Source organism: Muntiacus reevesi, chromosome 9, assembly GCF_963930625.1.
Source record: "Muntiacus reevesi chromosome 9, mMunRee1.1, whole genome shotgun sequence".
In the NCBI taxonomy this organism is placed as follows: domain Eukaryota; kingdom Metazoa; phylum Chordata; class Mammalia; order Artiodactyla; family Cervidae; genus Muntiacus; species Muntiacus reevesi.
The window spans coordinates 38,533,794-38,558,276 of NC_089257.1; the positions used below are offsets into that span (position 1 = coordinate 38,533,794).

The window sequence follows — 24,483 nt, forward strand, 5'->3', positions numbered from 1 at the left end:
ACTTCTGGGCTAAGGGCTGTGCTCACCTTCTCAGCCTGGACTCCATCTTCCTAATCCATGGTCCTTCTTTTGGTTGCAGTCTACTTATCTGTAAAATGGGGGGAAGATGGTGATCTGTGTTTATGCATGCTCAGTTGCAAAGAAGGAGGTGATTTAAGAGTTCCCTATGTCCTTCCACTGGACTTGAAGCTACAAAGGCGGGTCTGGCGAAGCCACTGAGGCCACAGTGCCCTCTGGTGGCCAGAGAGAAAAGAGCTTCCCCACAAAGGCAGATGGCTGAGGGACCTACCAAGTCTACAGCTACTTTGCGGCTAAGTCACTTCAGTCGTGTCTGACTCTGTGCGACCCCATAGACGGCAGCCCACCAGGCTCCCCCGTCCCTGGGATTTTCCAGGCAAGAACACTGAAGTGGGTTGCCATTTCCTTCTCCAATGCGTGAAAGTGAAAAATGAAAGTGAAGTCACTCTATCGTGTCTGACTCTTAGCGACCCCATGGATTGCAGCCTACCAGGCTCCTCTGTCCATGGGATTTCCCAGGCAAGAGTACTGGAGTAGGGTGCCATTGCCTTCTCCACAGCTACTTTACAGAGAGGAAAATCCAGGCACAGTTAGGGGCACTGACTGCTCAATCTTAGAGAGTTAGGAGAGTCAGAGCCAAAACCCAACTGCCTGTCTAAGAGGAGGCAACTTAGCATGACCCATGGACATGGAGTGGAAAGGTTATAAATCTCGCTTCAAAGCTAGGCAGGTCTGGTTCAAACCCTGGCTCCTCTGCTTCTATGCTGGTCTACCTAGGGAATATTGCTTGCCTTTGCTGGGCCTGTGTCCTTGTCAGTAAAACTGTTATAGACCTGATACACAGTAGGTGCTTAATAAATGCCATGCCATGCCTTTGTATCCTACACCTTGTTCTTCCACTCATCCCTTTAGGCTGTGTTTTAGGGGAGCCAGCAGCACAAATGTCTTAAGAGGTCCCCTGATGGGATCAGTCTGATTTGTTGATACTCACCTCCCCAATGGCATTTCCATATTTACTGACGTCCAGAGAGAATTCACAACTTTAATCCAGTGGTCCTATAAGGGAAAACCTTTGGGATAGTGACTCAAATCATCCCCCTTTCCTATTTTACAGATGAGAGAAACTGAGGCCCAGAAAAAACATGAAGTCCTGCCAATACACTCAGAGAGAAATAGAGCATTGAAGTCAAGCATATGAGCTCTGGTCCAGATGTCCAGGTTCAAATACCAGCTCTGCCACATGTGAGCTGTGTGGTCTAGGCCCATTAATGAACCCCTGTGCTTGGCTTCCTTATCTATAAAAAGGGATAATACAGTACCCGCCTCATAGGTTTGTCGTGAGGATCAGTGCCTGCCACAAGCAAGTGTGAGCTACTCTTAATGTGAATATACCTAATAAAGTTATAAGTTATATGAGAGTAAAATGTAACTCCCCAAACTAATTTCTCCCAACTTAAAATTTGATTTCAATGAAAATGTTTTACCCAGATTGTGGGTAACTGAAAAATGATGATGCTTGGATTCTCTAGTCTGTAACCCACATCACCTTTAATTATCAAGCATTCTTCCTGGGGCTGCAGTCCCAGTCCCAGTCCCAGTTCTGGGAGCCTGGGGCACCTAGCTAACAGTTAAGCACAAGGTGGAGGCCAGAGGAGGAAGTACAGTGGTCCCCCCATTGTTGCCAAGAAGCCAAGATTAGTACAGGCAAGAGAAAGTTCATTCATTCATCTTTTCATTCATTTGTTTTGGCCATTCTTTCATTCTCTTGTTTTCACATGGGGCTTCCCTGGTGGTTTAGCTGGTAAAGAATCCGCCTGCAATGCGGGAGACCTGGGTTTGATCCCTGGGTTGGGAAGATCCCCTGGAGAAAGGAAAGGCTATCCACTCCAGTATTCATGTTTTCACATGCCAGACATTTAATGGGTACTCACTACTTGCTCACTGCATGGGGCACAGTGTATAGATGTAGATAGGTGGACACATAAACAGATAGATGCATACACATACATGTATTCATATACATATGTCAATCTGAATGGGGAGACCAGTGTGAGACACAGGATAAAAGACATTTTCAGAGGAGGATGAAGGATGGAGCAAGTCCCTGGTGGTTGAAGAAGATGTGCATGGGTGGAAAGGGGTGAGAGGCCCCCTGGGGTGACCCCAGTGGGGAGGAAGCGGGAGCAGGCAGAGTCGAGAGGAGAGCAGCCTGCTAGGACAGAAGGCCGTGGTGAGGAGGAGGAACTGGGCAGAAGGAACTGTGCGGTGCCCCTGAACTCTCTTTGGGGAGGTCTGTTCCCTCAGACACCACCCTGAGAGACAGCCTTCTGACTCAAGGGACTGGGGTTTCCAGGCGTTTTTCCTCGCTCCCCCCATTTAATTAACTTTTACAATGGTGGGTGAGTTTCTTGCTGTACAAAAGTGAATCAGTCATATGTATGCATATGTCTACTCTTTTCCGGATTTCCTTCCCATCTAGGTCACCACAGAGCGCTGAGGGGAGTTCCCTGTGTCATACAATAGGTTCTCATTAGTTATCTATTTTATACATAGCAGTGTCGGTCCCAATCTCCCAGGTCATCCCACTCCTGCTCTGGGTGTTTTCTGCCTCCCACTCCCTGGCAAGACCAGTCCTCTTGGAAGGAGGCAGGGGCAGCTCGAGGAGATCCGGGAAAGGTGGGCCTGACTGTCACCCTGGCTTCCTGATCCACTCGGCCCCCCGTCTGAGGACCTGGGAGGGGTGAGCGGTTCTCCTATTTCCCGGCAAGAGCTGGTCCCCAGGGAGGGCTTGTGTGGTCCCTGCCTCCCGGCAGCGACTGACGTAGGCTATTTTGGGCTGTCACATCTGTCACTCACTCTTGGGCCATGTGCCCTGGACCAGCCCACACCCCAGCCCCTTCCTGGGCTCCAGCCGCTCTGTCGGTAGCGTGTGTGGGGGGTAGGGTGGGGTGGGGTGCGTGGTGCTTTATAATAGGTGCTCTCCTTCCCTGGATCCCTTGGCCCTTGGGAGAAAAACTCAAGCTCTTGTCCTGACATTTACGCTCCTGCCGTGCCCTCCAGCCTCATCCGAAGTGCACCCAGACGAAGTGCTTCACTCTGCTGCTTCCTCTCCTGCCACACTGTTCTCAAGAGCCCGAGACTGCCACACAGCCATTGACAGCCACAGATCCAGACTTCCTCTTCAGCCTCCCCATCTTCACTATGCCCTCCACACAAAGTGCCATTTAATCCCTCCGTTTGCCAAAACCCAGTGTCCATCCATCAAGCTCCAGATCTAAGCTTACTTCTTCCTTTTTCTGATCCCCCAGTCGGGTGGAGTCCCTTCCTCTCTGCCCACCCCCCACCCAAATCTTGGATCTTCTTGAGGTCAGTGCTGGACCCAGCCTGCCTGCCTGCACCCCTCTCCGCCCTGGCCCACGGCCCCCGAGATGCACCAACACTCACATACAGCCTCCTGTCCCCGAAACGCACGCCTTTGTGGCCCCAATTGTGTTGGGTCAAGGGGAGGCCAGACACGAAGCTCTCCACTCTTCTGCTCTTGGCCCAGGCTGTGATACCGCTGAAAGGGCAGCTTCCTCTGTTTCCTGCCACGTCTGTCTCTGACTGAAATAGCCCCTGCGGGGGCTGCCCCCTCCCCGCCGCCCTCCACACCAAAGCCTGATGGAAACTGAATCTAAGGAGCAAGGAAGCGGAGAAAAGTTCTGTTTCCCGGAACCCTCCTCACCCCAGCAGAAGAAACTTGGTGATGAGGATGCAGAGAGAGGTGGAGAAGGCAGAGACTGCTGATGGAAGGCCAGCCCCACAGATCTGGCAGCTTCCTTTCTCCTCAGCCCTCACTCAGTATTCTTATCTATCAAATGAATAGTCTGGTGATTGCAGAACTTTTGGGCCCTCTTTAACTGTAATAGGAGTTTCCCTGCTGGTCCAGAAGATAAAGTCTGCCTGCAATGCAGGAGACCCAGGTTAAATCCCTGGGTCAAGAAGATCCCCCTGGAGGGCATGGCAACCCACTCCAGTATTCTTGCCTGGAGAATTCTATGGACAGAGGAGCCTGGTGGGCTATAGTCCATGGGGTTACAAAGAGTTGGACACAACTGAGCGACTAACATTTTAGCTGTAATACCCAGACCCACCTTTTGGGTCACTCCTCCATCCATCCCTCCATTCTTTTTTTTTGGGGGGGGGTGTTGATATTTTTAGATTTTTAAATTAACTTTTATTAGAGTATAGTTGCTTTGCAATGTTGCCTTCATTTCTACTGTACAGCAAAATGAATCAGCCATATGTATACATGTATCTCCTCCCTTTTGGACTTCTGTCCATTCAGGTAATCACAGTGTATTAAGTAGAGTTCCCTGTGCTGCACAGTATGTTCTCATCAGTTACCTATTTTAGACATAGTATCAGTAGTGTATAGGCGTCAAACCCAATCTTATCCCCCCTTTCTTCATTCATTCAATAGCTCACTCCTGACAATCCACCTAGGCGCTCACTTACTCAGCCACCTTCTCCCTTCCTCTTTCCCTCTCTTCACAAGCATGCATTGAGCGACTATAAACCATCAGATCCTCCCACATTCCCCCATGTAGCAGTCACTAGTCCCTTCAACACTGCAGGCCCAGAGCTCCCTGGGAGTAAGGGGTGTAGGTTGTGGGGGCAGAGTTGATGCTCCAAGAACTTATCTGGGTGCATCCTCCCCTGCCTGTGCCAGCCCTCCCCTGGCTGCTCCTCACCACCGAACCAGCTGTTAGGACAATCAGAGGAGGAGATATGGCTCCTTGCTGTCCCGAGGGGGCCAGCTCTGGCGGTGGAGACAGTACTCAGGGGGTGACCTGGAGGAGATGGGCTTTCATTTGGAGCAGAGGAGGCAAATAGGGGAGCGGGGACAGAATGGTGCAGGGGACAATCCCTGCTCAGGAGTTTGAGGTCCAGGTCCTCATTCTATCTTGGCGCCTACTCACTGTGTGACTCTGGCAGGGTCAGAAGTTTAGACCAAACAGAAAATTCAGATTTGAACTGCCGATAAACACTTGACCAGGGACCTCCCTGGTGGTCCAGTGGTTGAGAATCCGCCTTCCAATCCACAGGGGACGTGGGTTCGACCCCCTGATTGGGGAGCTAAGATTCCACATGCCATGGGGCGACTAAGCCGGAGCACAGCAACCATTGAGCCTCATGCTCTAGAGAGCCCTGTGCCATGGCTAAAGATCCTGCACGCCGCAGTGGAGATCCTGCGTGCTGCAACTAAGCCCAGTGCAGCCAAATAAATAAATAAATAGATATTCAAAAATAAAACACTTGGTCAGTTGTGCACAAGCTTATTCAAGTCTGTGCTAGGAGGTCGCTTGTGCCAGCTGAGAGGGTGGATATCCTGGTCTGATCTGTGCTGTGCTGGAGCTCAGGAGGGTAACGATGCATGGCCTTCAGTCCAACACCACTGGATTCCCAGGATGACCTCCTGTGGTCACCCCCAACCCCCACCAGGGTGTCTGTCCCAAGAATGGGAGCAGCTCCAAGGACTTCCTGAAGGTGTCAGCCCCAGGATAGGGTTTGGGTCTCAGTTCCTGCCCTCTGAGTGGGCCTAGGAGGGAAAGCTCAGGTCTTAGGGGTCATGGGTCCATCTGGAAGGGCTTCTGGAGAAGGCATGTCTGCTGCTGGGCTTTAAAGAGCAGAGGTGACCCAGACACATAGAATGAAGAGGGCATCCCAGGCAGGAGGTGAGAAATGAAGAATAAATATTGCAACCAGAGCATGGCATAAGTTGTGTGAAGAGGGGACCAGTTGGGAAGCATGAGGAGGGGTGGCCCATCATAAAACCTCAATCAGAGTCCCAGGTGCCACCACCAGGGCTTTCCCCACCAGGCTTTCCAGCCCCTGGGCCCATCGCATGCTGTTTCCTCTGCCTGGGACACACTTTCACTCACTGTCTTTGAATCATCTCACTTATCCTTCCTCATAGTTTTCTCATCTGTAAAATGGGAGTGTTCGTTGGTACCTACCACACAAGCTGTTATAAGAATTAAGTGAAACTCTGTATGTGACCGGCCTTAGCACACAATAAGTACTTAACAAATGTTTGTTAACTGAATGAATCCATTCCAAGCCCAGCTCTGGGCTCTGTTAGTGCACCCTAGTCTCCAGGGATATCTGGGTCATCGGCACCAGGTACCTTTCATTTCTTCACTGCCCACCCTGCGCTGGATGTTCTATCTGCCGTTATGGGAAGGTAGCGGTGGAAATTATTCTCTCCGTTTTACCAACTAAGGAACTAAGACTCAGGAAGGCTAGTGAGTTTTCCAAGGTGTCCCAGACTGGTGGCATTTCAACAAGGTCTTTCTCATTATACAGCCACCTTTTCCATTGTTCGCCCAAAGCCCATGCTTAGATGGTCCAGCCAGAGGATTCCCTCAGTCTTCCCTGAACTGAGGGCCTCTGGCCAGGAGGTGGCGCCAGGAGACTACCCAGGATAGTCAACCTGCCGCCTTCGGACACCTGCCCTAAGACGAGGGCTGGGGGAACGTCTCCACATTGCAGAAGCCTGGCCTCTGAGGCTGGCGCTGAGCAACCTCAGGACTAGGTTCCCAACTTCAATTCCTCCTGACCCATGCCCCAGCCCTTCTCCCACTCATGCCCGGACAAGCTCCAGCCTTGTTCTCAGATCCTCCACCTGGGTGAGGGGACTCTCAGGAGCCAATGGAGATACTGGCAGGGCCCAGAGCCAGGGCTGAGCCGTCCAGCTGAGGAAGAAGCTCAGGGAGTGTCTCCCAGATTCCAAGCATTCACTGCCCAGTTCCACTCCATGTACGCTATTGGCAGAAACATTGAAGGTCCTCACCCCTCGGAGGGGACTATCGCTGCTGTTTCCTACTTTCAGTTCAAACGACAATGCTTGGGGTTGGTCTCTGCCTGTAGCAGAAGCAATCCAGTTTAGACATAAGAAAAAACTGATGGGTTGAAGCTCCTTGGGCTCCTTGGATCCTGGGGTCTCAAGATACCCCTTTTGATGACTCTGTAGCCTCATCCCATCCAAAACCTCACCTCAAGGCCCTCTTATCGGGAAGGGATGAGGAGGCCTGCTGGCCAGAGGCAAGAGCTGGAAGCCTGAGTCACCACCTGCCAGACGGCCAGGAGCCAGCTCAGACCAGGCTGGACAAGGGAAGAGGCCTCCTAACCTTGGCCTGCCTGCCTGCCTTCTGGGAAACAAGGCCTGGAAACCCCCTCGTCTGCCCCCCTCCCAGGGCTGTGAGCTTAGCAGCAAGTGCACAGGATGACAGAGATCAAGACCCGGCTTCCTTCCCTTGAGCAGTCAGATAAGCTGGGATCCATCACCAACTTGCTGTGTGTCCCAGAGTGACCCACGTACCCTCTCTGAGCCTGAGTCGTCACTAGAGAAATGGCTAGATTCCTGAGGTCCATTCCTCCCTGGCACCCAGAGAACAGTGGGCCAGGGCACAGCCAATCCCTCCTGGAGGGGCTTTGGTCTCACCTGTGGGATCGGGCTGTTTTTCGAAGCAGGCAAAACTTGGCAGGAGGATGGCACACAGAGGGAAGGGAACTTGATTTCTCTTCTTTTCTCACTTCCCCTTCTCACCTCCTGCTAAACAGAAATTAAAGCTGGAACTGAAATAGTTATTTTGAATGTAAGGAAGGGGAAGCCACAGCTTTGGGGAATTTGGGAGTTGAAGCTCCTGCTTCTAGTCCTTCTCTGGCCTCTACAGGTTGAGTAAAGAAGAAACTCAGCTCTCCTGCAGCGCGACGATGCACAGGCCCCAGCTGCTCATCGATGAGCTCATGTAATCCCCACCACAGTCTGGACAGATGTTCTTATTGTGCAACAATACTTCACAAGCCATTATCTCATCTACTCTTCAGAGTTACCAGTACTTCACAGGCCATTATCTCATTTACTCTTCACAGTTACCAACCCCACTTTGCAGATGAGGAAACCGAGGCCTGGTGAAGTTAGCAAGAGGTTCTCTCTTAGGCACGTGTGTGTATGAGCAGGTCTGAGATCATGGTGACCTGGTGGGCACAGAGCTGAGAAGTCACAGGCAGTCTTGGGGTGAGGAACTATGTGACAGAGTACAGCCCAGAGAGCCAGCTGTGACAGGCGGCCCCTGCCAGAAGGAGAGTCCATAACAGCCGACTTTCCAAGTCCATGCCCATGGGGGTGGCAGCACCTCCCGACCAGGGTTCTGGGAGAGTCCAGGATCTTTCAGTAAGCCCTCTTCCCTAGTGCCAATGTGAGAGTGTCTTTTATTTTTGCCTGGACCCCCCAGGCTGTCCCACTTTTAAAATCTCCCCATGGAGGTGCACCACTTGGATCTCCCTTCATGAAGGACCCTGCTGCAAGGGGTGTACATGGCTGATAGCCTCCTCTATTACCTTCAAAACCCACCTATCCTCCCAGATAACCAGGCTCTAGTCCACTGGGGAAGAAATGGCGCAGGTCCAGCTGTCTGGCTTGTCTTGCAGGCCATCATGGTTCTGTTCCTCTGTACTTTCTCCCACCTAATTCCCAGACCCCTCTCATGATGACAGCCTCCCCTCCTTCTTTCCCTGGAGCCTTGAGGATCTGGGAGTGAAAGGCCTGTGACCTAGATCTACCGAAGAGACAAGAGTGGGCTCCTCAGGCCCTGTAGCTAGCTCAGGGGTGGATGGGCAATCTTCACTGGGTGCCTCCAACTCTGGAGCATTTGCTGGAACACCGAAAAGGAGTGAGGTCTCCCAGTGGGTTTGCAAAGCTAGTAGGAAGTGAGCCTGGAGCTGCTGGAGCCAGGCTAACTATGTGCCTGGCACTATCCTACAAACTGGAGATACTACCATCAGGGAGGAGACTGTCCAAAATAAAGCCAAGGGATGGCAGAATTGAGAGGTGGGAACACACAGAGGTGTTCCTGAGAACAGCATCGAGCACCTGATTCCAGCTATGCCTGAAGCTTTACCTTGCACTTGACTTTTTGAAGGCATGAGCTAATACATTCCCTTTATGCTTCAGTCTGTTTGACCTAGGACTGTCACTTAAAATCTGGAGTCCTGCCTACAGTCCTGCACCCCGCTGCCTCCCTTACCCATGGGCTGCCCCCAAGAGCCCATCTTTACAGCTTTGGCCATGGGATCCTAATATCCCTGCAGTGGAGGCTGGAACTGGCCGTGAGCCTGGAGGATATCAGCAGAGGGGCAGGAAGCCACTGAGGGCCTGTCAGGTCAAGCATGGATTCCATGGGGGCAGCCAGGGAGCCCCCTCGACCACTCATTTTCCATGAGGAGAGCCCCTCTTCCATCAGCTTCTGGAGTGACCAGTCACCTCAGTATCTCCTGAGAAGGAAACTAGAAAGGCAGAAATCCAGGGTCTAGTCTTAGATTCATCACTCACTTGCTGTGTGATCCTGGGCAGGTCACTTCACCTCCCCAAGCCTCATTTTCCCAAACAACTTTACTGCTATAGCTTCTTGGCTACCCAGAAGGTGCCAGGCACAAGAGCTAAGTGCTTTTGTGGCAGGATCTCTTTCACTCTTATGACAGTTCTATGTGGTGAGCTATTTATCCACATTTTACAAGACAAGGAAATGGGCTTTGAGAAAGCTGGTGACTTGCCCAAGGTGACATGGTGAGTCAGAGGTGAGCCAGGGGTAGTACACAGATCTGATTAATGATAAAGTCTATGCTCAGGAAGAGAGGTGACATTTTCCCTACAGGAAGACTGAAGCCAGAGAGATCAGGAACTTTCTCAAAGTATACAGTAAATCCACAACTCCACCCTGTCTCTCGGGAACTCAGTGGCCTGAGACAGGACAAAGGAATGGGGACTAGGAGTCAGGGCAGAAAAGAAGAACAACCCGAGGGACAATGTTATCCAGACACCCTCATTTCTCTAACTTTGTTAGGAACTGGGGACAAGGTCTGCTTTCCCTTTGTGGCCCCAGAGACTAGCACAGTCTCCAACTCCCAAGAGGCACTGGCAAATGTCAGATGAGTGGACCAGTCTGTAAAGATGAGACTCAGGGCTCTGTCCTTGGTGCTGCCTGGCAAAATAAAATAAAACAAAACAATAAAATCAAATCTTTGTCTTGGCTGATGACATAGAAGACTTGTCAGGGGGAATGAAGGTCATGGCCACAGGAGCAGCACCTCTGAGCCTACCTGCGTCCCCCAGCCGCTGACCCTCAGGAAGGGCAGACCACCCACACTGCTCGAATGTTTACTGCAGGTTATGGTCCTGCCCATTTCACAGATAGACACTGAGCCCCTAGGGGTAGGTAACTATGTCTCCAACTCTCACAGGCAAGGTTTGGGTGCAGAGAAAACTTCAGAGGAACCCCTCACTACCCACAAAAGGCAGCCCTCTGTCCTGGCCCTGCTCTGACCGTCTCCAGCACCTGAGCCCATCTGGCAGAATCAAGAGACCCACCTGGACCCTAGAACTCAGCGGTCAATGATAAGTCTCTGAGTTCTGGATCCCTAGGCCAGAGAGGCCTTAAAAGCATCTGACACAGAGCTCTCCCCCACCCCTCAGAGAAGGAGGCTCCCTGAAGCCTCTGTGACAGACTTGTCTGGCCTCTGCTCACATACTCCCCATGACAGGGAGCTCATTCTTTACCAGCTGAGCTACCAGGAAGCCCCCTTTTCTCCCAGGTCACTGCATTTCACTTTGAGAGAACTCACTCAGATGTATGCTTTGTCATACCAAGCCCAAGCACTGTCCCCGTCACTGCTTCCATTCCCCAGTCTAACCTGCCTCTGGGATCCCGGACCTGGCTGCCTCCAATCCCTCAGGACCCCCTGCAGAGACTGTCCCAAGACTATTCATCAGCTGGTCTTCATTCCCGCCAGCAAGTCCAGGGTTCATGTCCAGGCCCAGGGAACCTAGCAGTGGAGCCCAGAAGCCAGGCAGGAGGTCAGGAGGCCATAACCATTTCCAAACGTGGGGATAAAGCCCTTTGCCTCCATCCTGTCTCACTCCCTGCATGGGGACTGTGAGGGGGGCGTGGCCTCTTCCCTCACCTTCATATGTGGGACTGGGGTCTCATCTGCGGCCAACCCAGTATGGGAGGGACAGTGCATTGTGGACATCTGAGAGGTGGCCTGGGAGGAAGAGAGCAAAGTCAGGCACCTGCCAGGCTCAGGGTGTTGAGAGGAGGGTCACTGGGTGCCACAGGGGGTCTTGCTGTGGAGTACGTTTCTGTGTGTGGAGTGTGTATGAAAAACACAGGACAGACCTTACCTCCTTCAGGTGGTCACTCAAATGACATCTTCCCGGTGAGGCCCTGTCCCTCCACTCCAGTGAAAACTAAACCTCCCACCAGCACACACTCATCTCCTCTCCTGCTGTATTTGTCTCCTTAGATTGTATCATCTTTTTTTTTTTTTCTTTGAGACATCAATGGTTTATTGGACAGAGAAGCACACACCATCTTTAAATGTATTATTTTACGTGTTTGCTTATTGTCTATCTCCTCCCATCAGAACATAAACTTCACCAGGGCAGGGATTTTCATGTTTTATTCACTATTTTATTCACTGCATCCTCAGTGCTTAGGGTAGTGCCTGACATATAGTAGGTACTCAATAAATATTTGTTGGATGGATGGATGAATTTCTAGGGCTAGTTTGAGAACAGAGTAGACATAGGAACAGAAATCTGATGGCTCATAGGGAACTTGACTCAAGTCTGTGTTTATATCGCAAGCTGTAGTTGGTACTTGCAGTTTGTGTGTGTTGGGGATTGCGGGCCGATAAAGACCCGTGGAGCTAGCTGCCCCTAACTGGCGGTATGCGTTGAGATTTAGGCTGTTAGCAGTCCCAGCTGAGAAGGGTGAACAGAACATGGCTGGGTGGGCCTGGGCTGCCTGCTTATTCCTCCTGGCTGTCCAAGGTCCCCATCTCCTCCACCTCCTCCACTGACCCAGCTCTACCCTGCTCTCCCCCAAGAGCCTCCAGCCTGCACACCATCACTCTCTTTGCACCTGGGCCTCTGAATTGGAGGCCTCCAGCACTGGGCCAGCATCTTCTCGGCCCCTTTCCTTTCCCCTGCCAGCCTGGACCTTTTCCCCAGGACACCAGACTCCTGAGATCACAGCTCCTCCATTTGTATCCCTCATCCCTGGCACCAGCAGCCTGCTCAGCCCCACACTGCCAAGCCAAACGTGGATGAAGGACATGACTCAGCCCAGGGCCCTGAGGCCCAGGAACTGATAGCCACCCGGCTTGGCTGGTCTCCCAAACTTCTGCCTGTCCCGGAGTGGGCTCTCTCCCTTCTCGTCCAAGACTTCACCCCATCTTTCTTGTTGGGCCTCCTCTCAACCCTAATAGCCCACAACTCATCCTTCAGAGCAAAGGAACGCCTTTCAGAGGCACCTCCTTCAACTTCCTGGGCCGCAGAAATAAATCCAAGGCTGCCCCCCGCCCCCCGCATTTCTGCACCCCCGCCGGCTCCTTCCCTCAGCCCACAACACTCTCTATCCTCAGCTCTCCTCTTAGCAACACCTCTTCCTTGACCCATGTCTCTCCAGCTGTGCTTCTTCCTCCTTCACAATCAAGCTTCTGGAAGAGTCCTTGCTGCTCTGCTTCTGCTTCTGCCCTCTCTGCCCCCATTTCTCACACCCATACAGTTGAGCCCCGGACACAGTAAAGCAGGGGGTCTTTGGGCCCAGCTCAGGGGAGAGCAGTGGGCACCCTGTCTTTTGAGGTGAGATGGGGTCTGGGAACCAGTGACTATCTGAGCTCCATCACAAGGAAACCTCAATCTCAGAAGTGATCTTGATGCAACAGGGTTTCAGAAAACACAGGCCACTGTGAGGTGACTTCTGTTTGATGTCACTCCTGCTGGTGCAGGCTGGTGCAGGTCTTGGGGGAGGGGAGCCTCATCTGTGGCTTCCAGGAAAAAGCCTGGACTTTGTTGGGAATTTGGGGTGGGGCTCTGGATAGGCATGGCACCACCAGAACATCTGTTAAGGTGGGAACTGGGGAATTCTGGAGGAGGTAGGTGAGAGGACTGATACCTTTACATAGTTCATGATATTTGTTTGAGAAAACATCAGTTGTCTGTCTCACAGACTAGGATGGGCTGTTGATCACAGAGCAGGTGAGGGTGGGGGCACAAATCTCACTCAGCTATCCCCCAGTATCACTCCTGATCATACAAAATATAAGGCTCCACTCCCAAAGGGGTCTCTCCTCAGAGCTCCATGGAAAATCCAGAACTCTTCAAGCCCAGACATTCTAATTCTCCCCATCACTCCCATATACTTCACTGAACCTACCCTGGCCCCTGGGTGGGGTCCAGGTCAGTTAGAGTCAAATGTCCATTCCTGGCATCTCCAACCCTCTGCCAGCCATCACAACTCCCTCTGCAGATCTTGGTACCTGGCAGACCTGGTTTCCATCCTGGCTCTGCAACTTATTAACAGTGACTTTACCTCCCTGAGCTTCAGTGTCCTTAATGATAAAATAGAGATAACAATGCCCATCTCACAGCACTGTTGGGGCTCAAATGTAGTAATGGATCTAGAACACTTAGCCCAGAATCTGGTGCAAGCAGGTATTCACTCAGTGGGGCTTCTTACTCATAATTTCATCACAGGCCAGCTTAGAAATGGCCTCACTTGCAATCTTTACTTATCTACCCACTCACTCACTTATTCACTCATTCATTTGCCATGCATTTGCTGGGAGCCTTGCGATATGCAGGAATTTCACTGGGCGTTGGTCTTTGTCCTTGAAAAGCCTCAGCTGATGCAAAGACAGATGAGGTCTCTGGGAAGAGAGAGGAGGCCCCATCCCTGCCTGGGTTATCAAGGAAGGCTCCCTGGAGGAGATGATTCTTTAGTGGACTATGGACAAGGAAGGGGAGGGTGTTCCCCACTGAGAGACGTGCTGGAGATATAAAGGCACGGGTATCCACAAGTGTCTGTGTTTGCAGGAGGTGAGGCTGAGAGGTCATCAGAGCCAGGTCCCAACAGGGACCAAAAACACACAATTGCCAGGCCACAAATTTGGCCTCTGCGTTATGGGCTCCAACCAAGGAACCCTAGATGGTTTGTAAAGCAGAGCAGAAGTGTGATCGGATTTGAGACTTAGGGGGTTCTTTATGCTGTTGGTTGGGGGAAGGATTGAATGTGAGACAACAGGGCCTGAAGAGGGGCCCTGGCCCTGGAAAGGGGAGGCTGCAGGGCCAGCTGGTGGTAGGGCCAAATCAGGGGCCTTGACTGCCTGGCTCACAGCAGGCTCTCGCCCCTCTTCTGCACCCCTGGACAAGCTTTGACAGCCGTTGTGCTGGGAAGACAGACTGAAGGGGTTAAGTTCTCAGAGATAATCCATTCCCGTCCTCAAATCACAGATGGAAACCCAAGGCCCAGAGCACTGGGCCCTAGTCTCAGCCGTAGGGCTTCCCTGGTCTACAGCCTTCTAGAGTCTACGGAGGGCTTCTGCCCTTGAACCTGTTCCCAAGCCTGCCACCCAGTCTCTTCCCAGGGGAAGCAAGGGTGTGGCTTGGGTAGACGGGGACTCAGAGGGGCCCAGAAGGATGACTTGTTCCAACTGCCCAACCCACGTAGGCCCTCCCACTTCTGAGTGGGGAGAGGGGTCTTAGAGCTTCCTGAGTTCTCTCCTCTCCTCCTTCACACCCTTTTGGCAGCTAAGGAAACTGAGGCCCAGAGAAGAGAGGTATTCAACTCCTGGGATAAACACAGCTCTCTGGGCCTTGGAATGAGTGTCAGGTGTGGGAGACAGAACACTGGGCCCCAGTCTCAGCCCTAAGGCTTCCCTGGAAGCTCAGTCAGTAAAGAATCCACCTGCAGTGCAGGAGAACAGGGTTTGATCCCTGGGTCGGGAAGATGCCCTGGAGAAGGAAATGGCAATCCACTCCGGTATTCTTGCCTGGAAAATCTCATGGAGGAGCCTGGTGGGCTACAGTCCATGGGGTTGTGAGAGTCGGACATGACTGAGCAACTGAATCACCACCAGTCTCGGCCCTGCTGCGAGGGGCTGGACTCATGATTCCTGAGGACACTCAGCTGGGGAGGGGTGGAATTCCTCCTAAAACAGCATCTGGCTATGGCCTGGCCCCGGTGCCCAGCAATGTTTCCAGTGCTGTTCCAAGGGCACACTTCCCTTCCATACCAGCCTCCGGGAGGCACGGCTGAGGTCCAAACTGGAAGAAACCATGTGCCCCCAGGAGGGAAGGTCTGGGCTGGCAGAGGAGCCCAGGCCCCACCCTGCCTAAGGGGACAAATGATCCCATCAGCACACCCGGGTCTCCCTGGGGGGCTTGGTGAGGAGGCCTGGCTCTGGTCTCTAGAGCCTGCAGACCTGACCAAGCCCCCCTTCATGTCTGGCCTTGTGCTTGATCTTGACCCTACCCAGGGGAGTGAATGGACTGTGGGGGGGTGTATGGGACTGCACTGGAGAGACGGTTACTAACTGGTTACAGTGATCAGTGCCACGTGATGGCTACCCTCCAGTCTCATGAGGAGAGGCTGGTGCAGGAGGCGGCGGGCAGAGCCCCACTCACTGTATTTCCCCGATGGGAAACCTGAGGCCCCACTTCAAATTAATCACCAAGCCCTGCTTGTTCTCCATCTTTTTACCTCTCAAGCTGTCCCCTTCTCTCATCCTGCGGTCCCTGCCTCAGCCTAGTCAGCAGCCACTTCATGCTCCGTGTCTTCCACCTCCCCAGTCAATGCATCCCCTTTCTGCAGCTAGAGACATCCTTGCTCAGCAAAAAACTAACCTCAGCCCCCCCCCCCACCCCCCCGCCGCCTAAGCACTGTATGGCTTCCCAGTGCCTAGGGATAAGAACAAGCCTAGTCCCTGCAGATTCCTCTGTTCTCAGCACTCACACGCAACCCACCCACTCACACATAACCCATGGGGCACCAAGCCACTGTCGCTTCCTGAGACCAGCTGTGCTCCGCCTCACGTCCCAGTCGGTGCTATGTGTGCCCCTGAATCGCTCCACAGGGCAGGTGGCAGGCTCCGGCTGTGAACTCAATGACTCGGGAGACCCAGATCCCGCCCTCAGGAGCTCAGCATAGAAAAGGAACTTACAAGTACCCGAAGACCCACAATCCAAGGCAGACATCCTGTTCCAGAGCCTGGTGGGAGCCCAGGTGGGGAGGGGTGGTTCTGGGGGGCAGGGAAGGCTCGATAGAGGAGGCAGCAACAAAATGGCCAAGTGTCCACAGAGGCCAAGGGCGTTTCAGAGAAAACAGCAAGGGCAGAGACTGGATGAGGCACGTGGAAGGATAGTGAACATAGCGGGAGCGGCCAGTGTACCAGCAAATGTGGTCAGGAAAGAGGATCAAACTTATAATAATAATAAGACAAGCACTGAGCCCAGTGTGCCAGATATACAATCCCCATTTAATCCTCATGTGAGATAATACTGGTATTGTTTTCATTTTATACTTCAGGTGGGAAAACTGAGGCACAGAGGAGTTAGTTGACTTGCCCAAGGCAGCACAGGTAGGAGGAGTGATGGGCTATGAACCCGGGCAGTACGAATCAGAGTCTATAGCCTATAGTGCACCAGGGCTGGGGTAGGGAGGCTCTCAGGTGGCAGGCAAGTCCAGCCTCTCTACCGCTCTGCCCCACCTGCCTGGGACCTGGCTTGCTTAGGCTCACCTTCTCACTAATCACAGGGCCCCATAAATGTTGCCTCCTCCAGGAAGTCTTAAGGAATCAACTAGAAGGATTCCCTCTACTTCCAGAAGCCCCCATGGGAAATCGGAGATGAGATATGACTTTTCAAACAGAGCCTCCTAAGCCCAGCTGCCCATTGGATTCCTGGACCCCCTCTGCCTGTCACACATCTCTGACTGTGGGGAGGCCCCTCCTCCATTCCATGGTAACCTTGTTCATTCAAGGTGGGCACCTGACCCAGAGCGGGTCAGTTACAGCATCCATCCAGACCCCTTACCAGTGATTGGTTTGGGGGAACTAATTAGGGTCTACCCCAGAATTTTAGTGGAATCAGCATGAAAGTTTCCCTCCCAGGATTATTAGCCATGAGGGCCATGGGAAGCCTGGTGCTTCTGGAAAGGGCTTGGATGAGAATGTAGTAATCCAGCAGAAGGTCAGGACCTAGATGAGAATGTAGTAATCCAGTAGAAGGTTAAGAGAGGAACTTCCCAGGTGGTCCAGAGCTTAAGACTCTACACTCTCAATGCAGGGAGCCTGGGTTGCAATCCCACAGGTCACAATTAAGACCTGGTGTAGCCAAAAAAATAAATATTTAAAAAATAAAAGAAAATCAGGAGAAATGACAGAAAAAGAGAGAGTACTGATGCCATCATTGTAATTGGTGGATCTAACCATGTCTGATCTAGGTCTACTTCTGAGTTTTTCTTTACATCCACTAACAGTTTCTGTTCAAATTAGTAGCATTTGTCAGATGCAGTCGAAACATGCCTAATCAGCATAACACCAAAACCACAGACAACAAAGGAAAAAACAAATTGGATTCCATCAGAACGGAAAACTTTTGAACATTAAAGGACACCATCAACAGAGCAAAAAGCAACCCACAGAATGGGAGAAAATAATTGTAAATCATACAGAGTATATGGGATTAGTATCCAGAATATATAAAGAACTCACTCCTACAATTCAACAACTACAAAAAAAAGGCAATGCAAAAATTGGTAAAAGACTTGAATAGATATCCTCCAAAGAATATGTCCAAATGACTAATAAGCACTCAAAATCTGTGTTTTGAAAAGATGCTCATCAAAACTAATCAGCAGGAAAATGAAAACCCAAACCATATGGAGATACACACCTCACAGTCATCAGGATGGCTATTATAAGAAAAAACATGAAATAGCAAGTGTTGGTAAGGATGTGGAGATAATGGAACCCCTGAACATTGCTGGCGGGAATGTAAAATGGTGCAGTTGTGAAAAACAGTAGTGGCAGTTCCTCAAAACAAAGAAAGAAACAAACACAGAACTACTAAAAGATCCAGCAGTTTCACTTCTAGGTGAAAAGAAGTGAAAGCAGAGACTTTCAAACAGATATTTATACACCAATGTTCCTAACAGCATTATTTACAACAGCCTAAAGGCAGAAACAACCTAAATGTCCATGGATGGAAGAATGGAGAAACAAATGGTGGGACTCATGTGGATGTTTGCTTTCAGTTTTCTTGGATACATACCTAGGAACAGAACTGTTGGGTCATATGGTAACTCTATGTCTAACTTTTTGATGAACTGATAAAATTTTCCAAAGTGGCTGCACCACTTTACATTCCCATCAGCCACGTATGAGAGTTTCAATTTCTCCACGTCCTCATCAACACTTGTTATTCTCTTGTCTTTTTCCTTATTGCCATCCAAGCAGGCATAAAGTGGTCTCATACTGTGATTTTGATTTACATTTTCCTAATTACTCCTTTTTTGTTATTGTTTATATTTTACCTTTTCAGTATATGTATTTCTGATCTAAGGCCTGACATCTTTGGTGGAACAAGTACCCCACAGAATAGGAGAAGCATGGCTTTCAGGGCCAGACTGTCCCGGTTTTGCATCCTGCCTCAGCTTCTATTAATATTAGCTATATGACCTTGAGCAAGTGATATAAAACTCCGGGTCTCAGTTTCCCCGCTGACTAGATGTGGATGACAGTATTAACCTTTCATGGTGTGGGCCTGGCACAAGTAGGTCCTCAGTGACTCACTAAGTCTGAGAGTTTGACAGTGGCGCTTTCCAGGTTGGTCAGGAGACCTAGGCTAGTGACTGTTCCGTTTTTAATCTATTATCTGTTTCACTTGAGCAACTTTCTACAGCAGAGTTATTTTAGGCTGCCTCAGACCTCAGCCTCTGTGCTTCTGTTTTCCCTCTGTGCCATGAGAAATGAGACTGTGCACCATAATGTCAGTGTTGGTCAATCTGGAGTGTTCATTCTAACACCTTAAAAGTCTTGTCTCTCGCCTCACCCATCAGACTGCTGATGGTTTAGCTGCTACTTACAGGAATATCTCCTCCCTCGTAAAGAGCTCTCCAGGGTGAGGAAGGAAGTGAATTAAACCTTCCTACGTGTATGTTAAGTCACTTCAGTCGTATCTGACTCTTTGCAACCCTATGGACGATAGCCTGGCAGGCTCCTCTGTCCATGGGATTCTTCAGGCATGAATACTGGCTGGGTTGCCATGCCCTCTTCCAGGGATCTTCCCAATCCAGGGATCGAACCCGTGTCTCTTATGTCTCCTGCATTGGCAGGCAGGTTCTTTACCATTAGCACCACCTGGGAAGCCCCAAACCTCCCTAAGAACCTACAAGTAATGTTACGTGCAGTATTTTCTTTTGTCCACTCCATGAGCTGGCCAGGTAGGTTTTAGTACCCCATTTTACAAATGGGGAAATTGAGATTCCAAGAAGCTAAATGACTTGTCTGAAATCACACGGCCAGCAAATGCTGGTACCCAGATGCAAACCCAACTCTGATTTCAACATCTGATTTCTTTTCTCTGTGCAGAGTGTCCCCCACCCCTACCCTGCCTCCCAACAGAAGGTCCTTCAGGAACTTGTGGATGAATGAATGGCTGATTCTCATCCTCCTGACGTGACAGAGCTATTGTCATCTCTTTGAGCAGAGATCTGACTCTCAGACAATACAGGTCAACACAGATCTCCTGGGGCCACAGAACAACCTCTACTCTGTTCCAGGCCATAAAAATCAGTGCTGCACAGGGAGTCAGGATTCCAGGCTCTGCCCCCACTAGAGATTTAACTCATCCAGGCTTCAGTACCCAGCCCATGAGTTCTCTAATCAAAGGTCTGGATCTCCTCACCTCTGGGTCCCTGGCATGAAGCATAGGGCTTGGCACATATGCGACTGAGCCAGCCTAGGCCATCTCCATAGACCCACACCTGCATCTTGCCCAGGCCCGGCCTCTCATGGGAGCTGCTAATGACAGGGCTGGCCCTGGGGCAGGAGTAACATGAAGATACCTCCACATGCCCAGCTCAGGGCACTGGCCCTTACCAGATGTGCCAACAGTCAGAGAGGAACAGTCAGAGCTGGGCCAGCAGATCCCCACTCAGACTGAAAGAGAAACCCACTTCAGATACAAATGGGGAAATGGTTCCAGGATAAGAGGGGTGAGGGTGGGTGTCACTGGGGAAGGCCTGATAGACACAGCTTCCTGAGAGTCTTGACCGGCCTCTGTTGCAAAAGTACCTGTCACCAGGCTCCAGTAACTCACCCCTCCTCTAGGGAGGACAAGTTAGAATCTCAGGTCCAATATGGGACAAGACACTTTAATTTCTCTGAACCTCGGGCTCCTCAACTTCAGAATGGGGTAACAATAATCTTGGATGCATTTGCTTTCATGTGAAGCACTTAACACCTAGTAGGTGCTCAATAAATGATAGCCACTGTTATTATCACTTAACCGTCTCTTTCAGCTCAATATTGACTGAGTGATTTATTCATTTGTTCTTTCATTCATTTATTCATTCAGTCAACCAGTCAGTACACCCCTGTTAGGTAGCGGCAAGAGTCAAGAATAAAGATTTTGGAGTTATGTAGGAGTTGAAACCCTGTTGCCACTAGTTGGGCTGCATAATGTAGGGAAAGCCATTTCCCCTCACTGAGACTTCATTTCCTAGCCTGTAAAGTGAAATTAGTAAGAGTACCTGGGTAAGGAGTGCTGGGGGTTTTATGAAGAGCCAAAGGGACAGTGATGTGAGAGTGGCTGGCATAGAGCCTTGGAGGGAAAACAGGTGGCAGGTGGGCTGTGCACAGGAGCCAGGTGAGCTGCCAGCCCTCCAGACTGGGCAGCTGGGCCTCCAGGGGCAGGATGGGGTGAGGACAGGCTGGAGAGAAGAGTCAGTGAGTTCAGAGACAACTGCTGTTTCTGAACCACAGTCGGCTCCCTTCTGGTAAACTAAGAAGCAGTGAGGAAACACGGGAAAAGAGACTGGGAAAAGTTTAGGGGGGAAAAGTGTCAGCCAAATGGGAAGCCTCGGGCAGCACGGAGTTACCCCCCAGCCAGGTCAGGGGATCATGCACAGGCATACATGTGCACACACACTCACGAGCTGCACATTCTCACTCATGCAAACACACCCAAGGGCTTGCGCACACACACACACACACACACACACACACACACACACACACACACACACACACAGGTGCACTATCAGAGGCCGCAAGCAGACTTTAGAGTCCGCAAGCAGCCTTCTCATTTATCACCTCATCTGATACGGAGGGGTAGAAAGACTGTCCCTGGATTGGCTTCGGACCCATTCTAAAGCTGCCAAGAGATATGTGTCCCTGGTACCTTCCAGAGGCCAGGGCCCATCCCATGGGCGGTGCTGCTCAGCTTTCCCTTCATGGTATCGTCGGAGTTGGATGACAACAGAAATGCCAGAAGAGTTTAAACCCAGCTCCCCCAGATAGGCTTGTTCACCCTGCTGTGCTCCTCTTTAACAAATCACACCAGGACGCCAGACTCACTTTCCTCACCAGTCACACGGAGGTAAATGCCTCTTCCGTGGATGCCCATCTGGTCCTAATCCGTCCCAGCCTCTTCCCACCACAGCCTCCTGCGGGCAGAGCCTCCGCCCTGAGGGGCACTCATCAGCATATAACACTCAGTTTTCCAAAGCTCAGGGGGAGATCACCGTTACCCCCATTCTACACACTGAGCCCCAGAGAGGGAAAGTGACTCAGACCAGGCCTGTGTGAGCCCCAGTCCTGCCTGCACTGCTCGCTCCTCCTCGCAGCCCAGTCCCCACATTGTCGCCGTCTCCTCCACCCTCTGCTCTGCACAGACTGTAGCTTTAGCCACAATCAGGCCAAAGAAGGGAGGAGGACCCCCAACTCCGCGCACACTCTCTCTCCATGAGAGAGTGGGCTCATGACCTGTAATGAGCCAAAGTGGCTGCAGGTGGTCCCTGTGCCAAGCTCTGGGCAGGGGCTGGCACTCAGCACCCTCAGGGCACTGACCCAGAACACTCACCCAGGAGGCAGTGAGCGCCACGCAGGTCCGACGAGAGTTGGGAAAATTCTGACTCCTGGAGCAGTCCCTCCTTCTCGTCAGTTCCTGTGCCCCCAGCTGTCACATGTACGGCTCACAGTCGTCCCCAGAGACAGCCAATGAGGAAACCAAGAAATCGAGGAGGGGAAGTAACTTGCCTCGGCCCAGAGCTGGCAAGCAGCAGGGCGGGGACTTAAATCCCAAGAACATTCCACCTCAAGGCTCTAAAGCCAAAGCTGACCCAGCCACTGCCCAGTCACTTCACGCTCTGAGTGTGATCATCCCTGGAATGGTACCATCAATTCAACCACAACGGCTGCTGGGAGGACTGAGTGAGGTGGCTTTTAAAGACCAGGGGCTTGGCCCTGGGGCTTGGCACTCAGCAGATGACTGTTTTTCTCCTCATCTCCACCCCACCCCTCAGCCCTCTCCTGGCCTTTCTCAAGTCTGCAGAGAGTCCTGGCCCCGCTCATTGCCACCCCAGGGAATAACTAACCTGGTTTTCTCAGCAGCGCCTGGAAGGTCCATTAAAGGATGTGGAGACCCTGAGAGCAATGGCTCTATGGTCTGGTCCTCACCCCACAGGTCCAGATGCCATGGCCTCCCTCAGGGAACTGAGGATGGCTCCTCAGAGTAAGGGGGGCTTGTGGGGGCGTCTGAGCTCAGGCCAACCCCCTTCCCTAGCTTCAATCCAACCTTGAGCTTGGGTTTGATAAGAAGGCAGTCAGGGGGACTCTGCCTCAGGCCGGTGGTGGGTCTGGGCCAGCTCCTCCCCATCTGAAGATTAGTCCTCCTCCTCTTTCTTTTTCACAAGTATTTATTGGGCACCTTCTCTGTGCGGGTAATGTTCAACGCACTTAAGAGCACAAAATAAACTCTTTGCCCTCATGGCATCTACATTCTAACAGGGGAGACAAAATTTATCTTAGTTTATGAGTAAATACGTAGCAGGTTAGGTGGCGATAACTATAGACAAACATAAAGGAGGGTAAGGGACAGAGATCCACAGGGATGGATGGAACTTTCTGGGTCTTCTTCTCACAAGACCAACTCCCACCTAACCTGGAACAGAACCGAGGCCCTGAGCCCCAACTCTGTGCCAGTCCCTGCCTTGATGGATCACAGCAGAGGCCAGGGGCCCAGGCCAGGGATCCCCGGGAACAGGCCACAGCTCAGGACCCCCAAGGCTGCAACATACAGCGCCCAGAGCCTGCCTTCTACTCACAGCCCTGCAGATGTTTTCCCCAGGATTGCAGGAGAGTATCCACCGACCAACCCTGATGTTTCATTGTAGAGACCGAGTGTGGGTCCAGAGAGGGGCAGAGATTTGCCTGGAGCATACAGCAATGCAAAGGTGTCTTTGTTCCCCTCTCCCCTGACGGGTCCACAAGAGTGGACTAAGGGCTGAGCCTCAGCAGAGCACTGACCTGTGAGAGGCTACCTGTGTCCTCAGTCAGCTCCTCCACTAGGCCCACCCAGCAGCACCAGCCCGCTCCATCCTCCCAGCTCTGATAGCCAAATTCTCCTTCTCTAAGTCCCTGGAGGCTGAAACCACTTTTCCTAGCCCAATCTCAAGAGACTAGAATTTTGGTCAACTCTATCTCGTCTTGCTCAGATGTGACTTCATGTGAGTCCCATCCAGCCCTGTGGATCTCCACCCATTGCCCTCCCTCATGTCATGACCTGACCTAGAGCTCTTATCATGACCTGACCTGCTACCTGCCTCAGTTCCCTCATCTGCCAAATGGAGGAAATGAAGGCAATTAGTCTCGGGACTGTCATGAAGAGCGAGCAAGACACTGGCCAGAAGGCAGTCTGCAGACTTTCAGGTGCTACTCACATGGCAGAGGTTGCTATAGGCTCAGCATGCCTGTTATCTGAAAGCCAGCCTCTTCATGCTTGTGGAGCCTTGAGGCAACCCCCAGAGCAGGGTCTTGACCCTTAATGGGAAATAAGTGAAAATTCCAGAGAACTGGTTCAGAAAAGAAAAAAAACATTCCTGCTCCCAACCAGCGGGCTGGCAGCTGACAGGAAAAGTCCTTCCTCTATCCTTGTAGTGAGAAGGTGAGGGGGGAAACATGGAAAGGGAGAGGTTGGGAACCCTGGGAAAACTGTCCTTATTCTAGGAAGAGAAGGTGTGAGCTGAAGTAACTATGCATCCCAGGCCCCTAGGCTGGGAGAGGACGTTCCTACATGAATGGCAGGTACACACAGGTCTGCATGGAGTGGGAGGTCAGCAAGGTGTGGTTCTGACCGGGAAGATGCCCATGTATTCACAGGGGTGCTTGAGTCTGTAACTGCACCCGTGTGTATAAGACACACGTGTGTGTCTGTGGCCCTGAAGTCTGTATGTTCACATGTATGTTTGCCTGTGCTTGTGTCTCTGCATGTGGTACACACATGTGCCCACTCCTGAAAGTGAAAGTGAAAAAGTGAAAGTACTAGTCACTCAATCCTGTGTGACTCTATGACCCCAT

General features: G+C 51.5%; 1 protein-coding gene across 8 annotated transcripts in view; it reads right to left on the minus strand.

Moving 5' to 3' along the window:
- The window catches only part of P2RY6 (pyrimidinergic receptor P2Y6), a 32,935-nt gene that overhangs the window by 2,525 nt on the left and 5,927 nt on the right, over positions 1-24,483 (minus strand). The window contains exons 1-4 of one of the 8 annotated variants that reach the window (XM_065944469.1): positions 21,989-22,030; positions 7,505-7,615; positions 1,010-1,074; positions 27-88 (exon numbers count right to left, since the gene is read on the minus strand). The gene's annotated coding sequence lies outside the window, so the exon portion shown is untranslated. Of the gene's footprint in view, positions 1-26; positions 89-1,009; positions 1,075-3,462; positions 3,594-7,504; positions 7,616-21,988; positions 22,060-24,483 lie in introns of those variants that run through there. The other 7 variants (XM_065944470.1, XM_065944471.1, XM_065944468.1 and 4 more) reach the window with 7 other exon arrangements.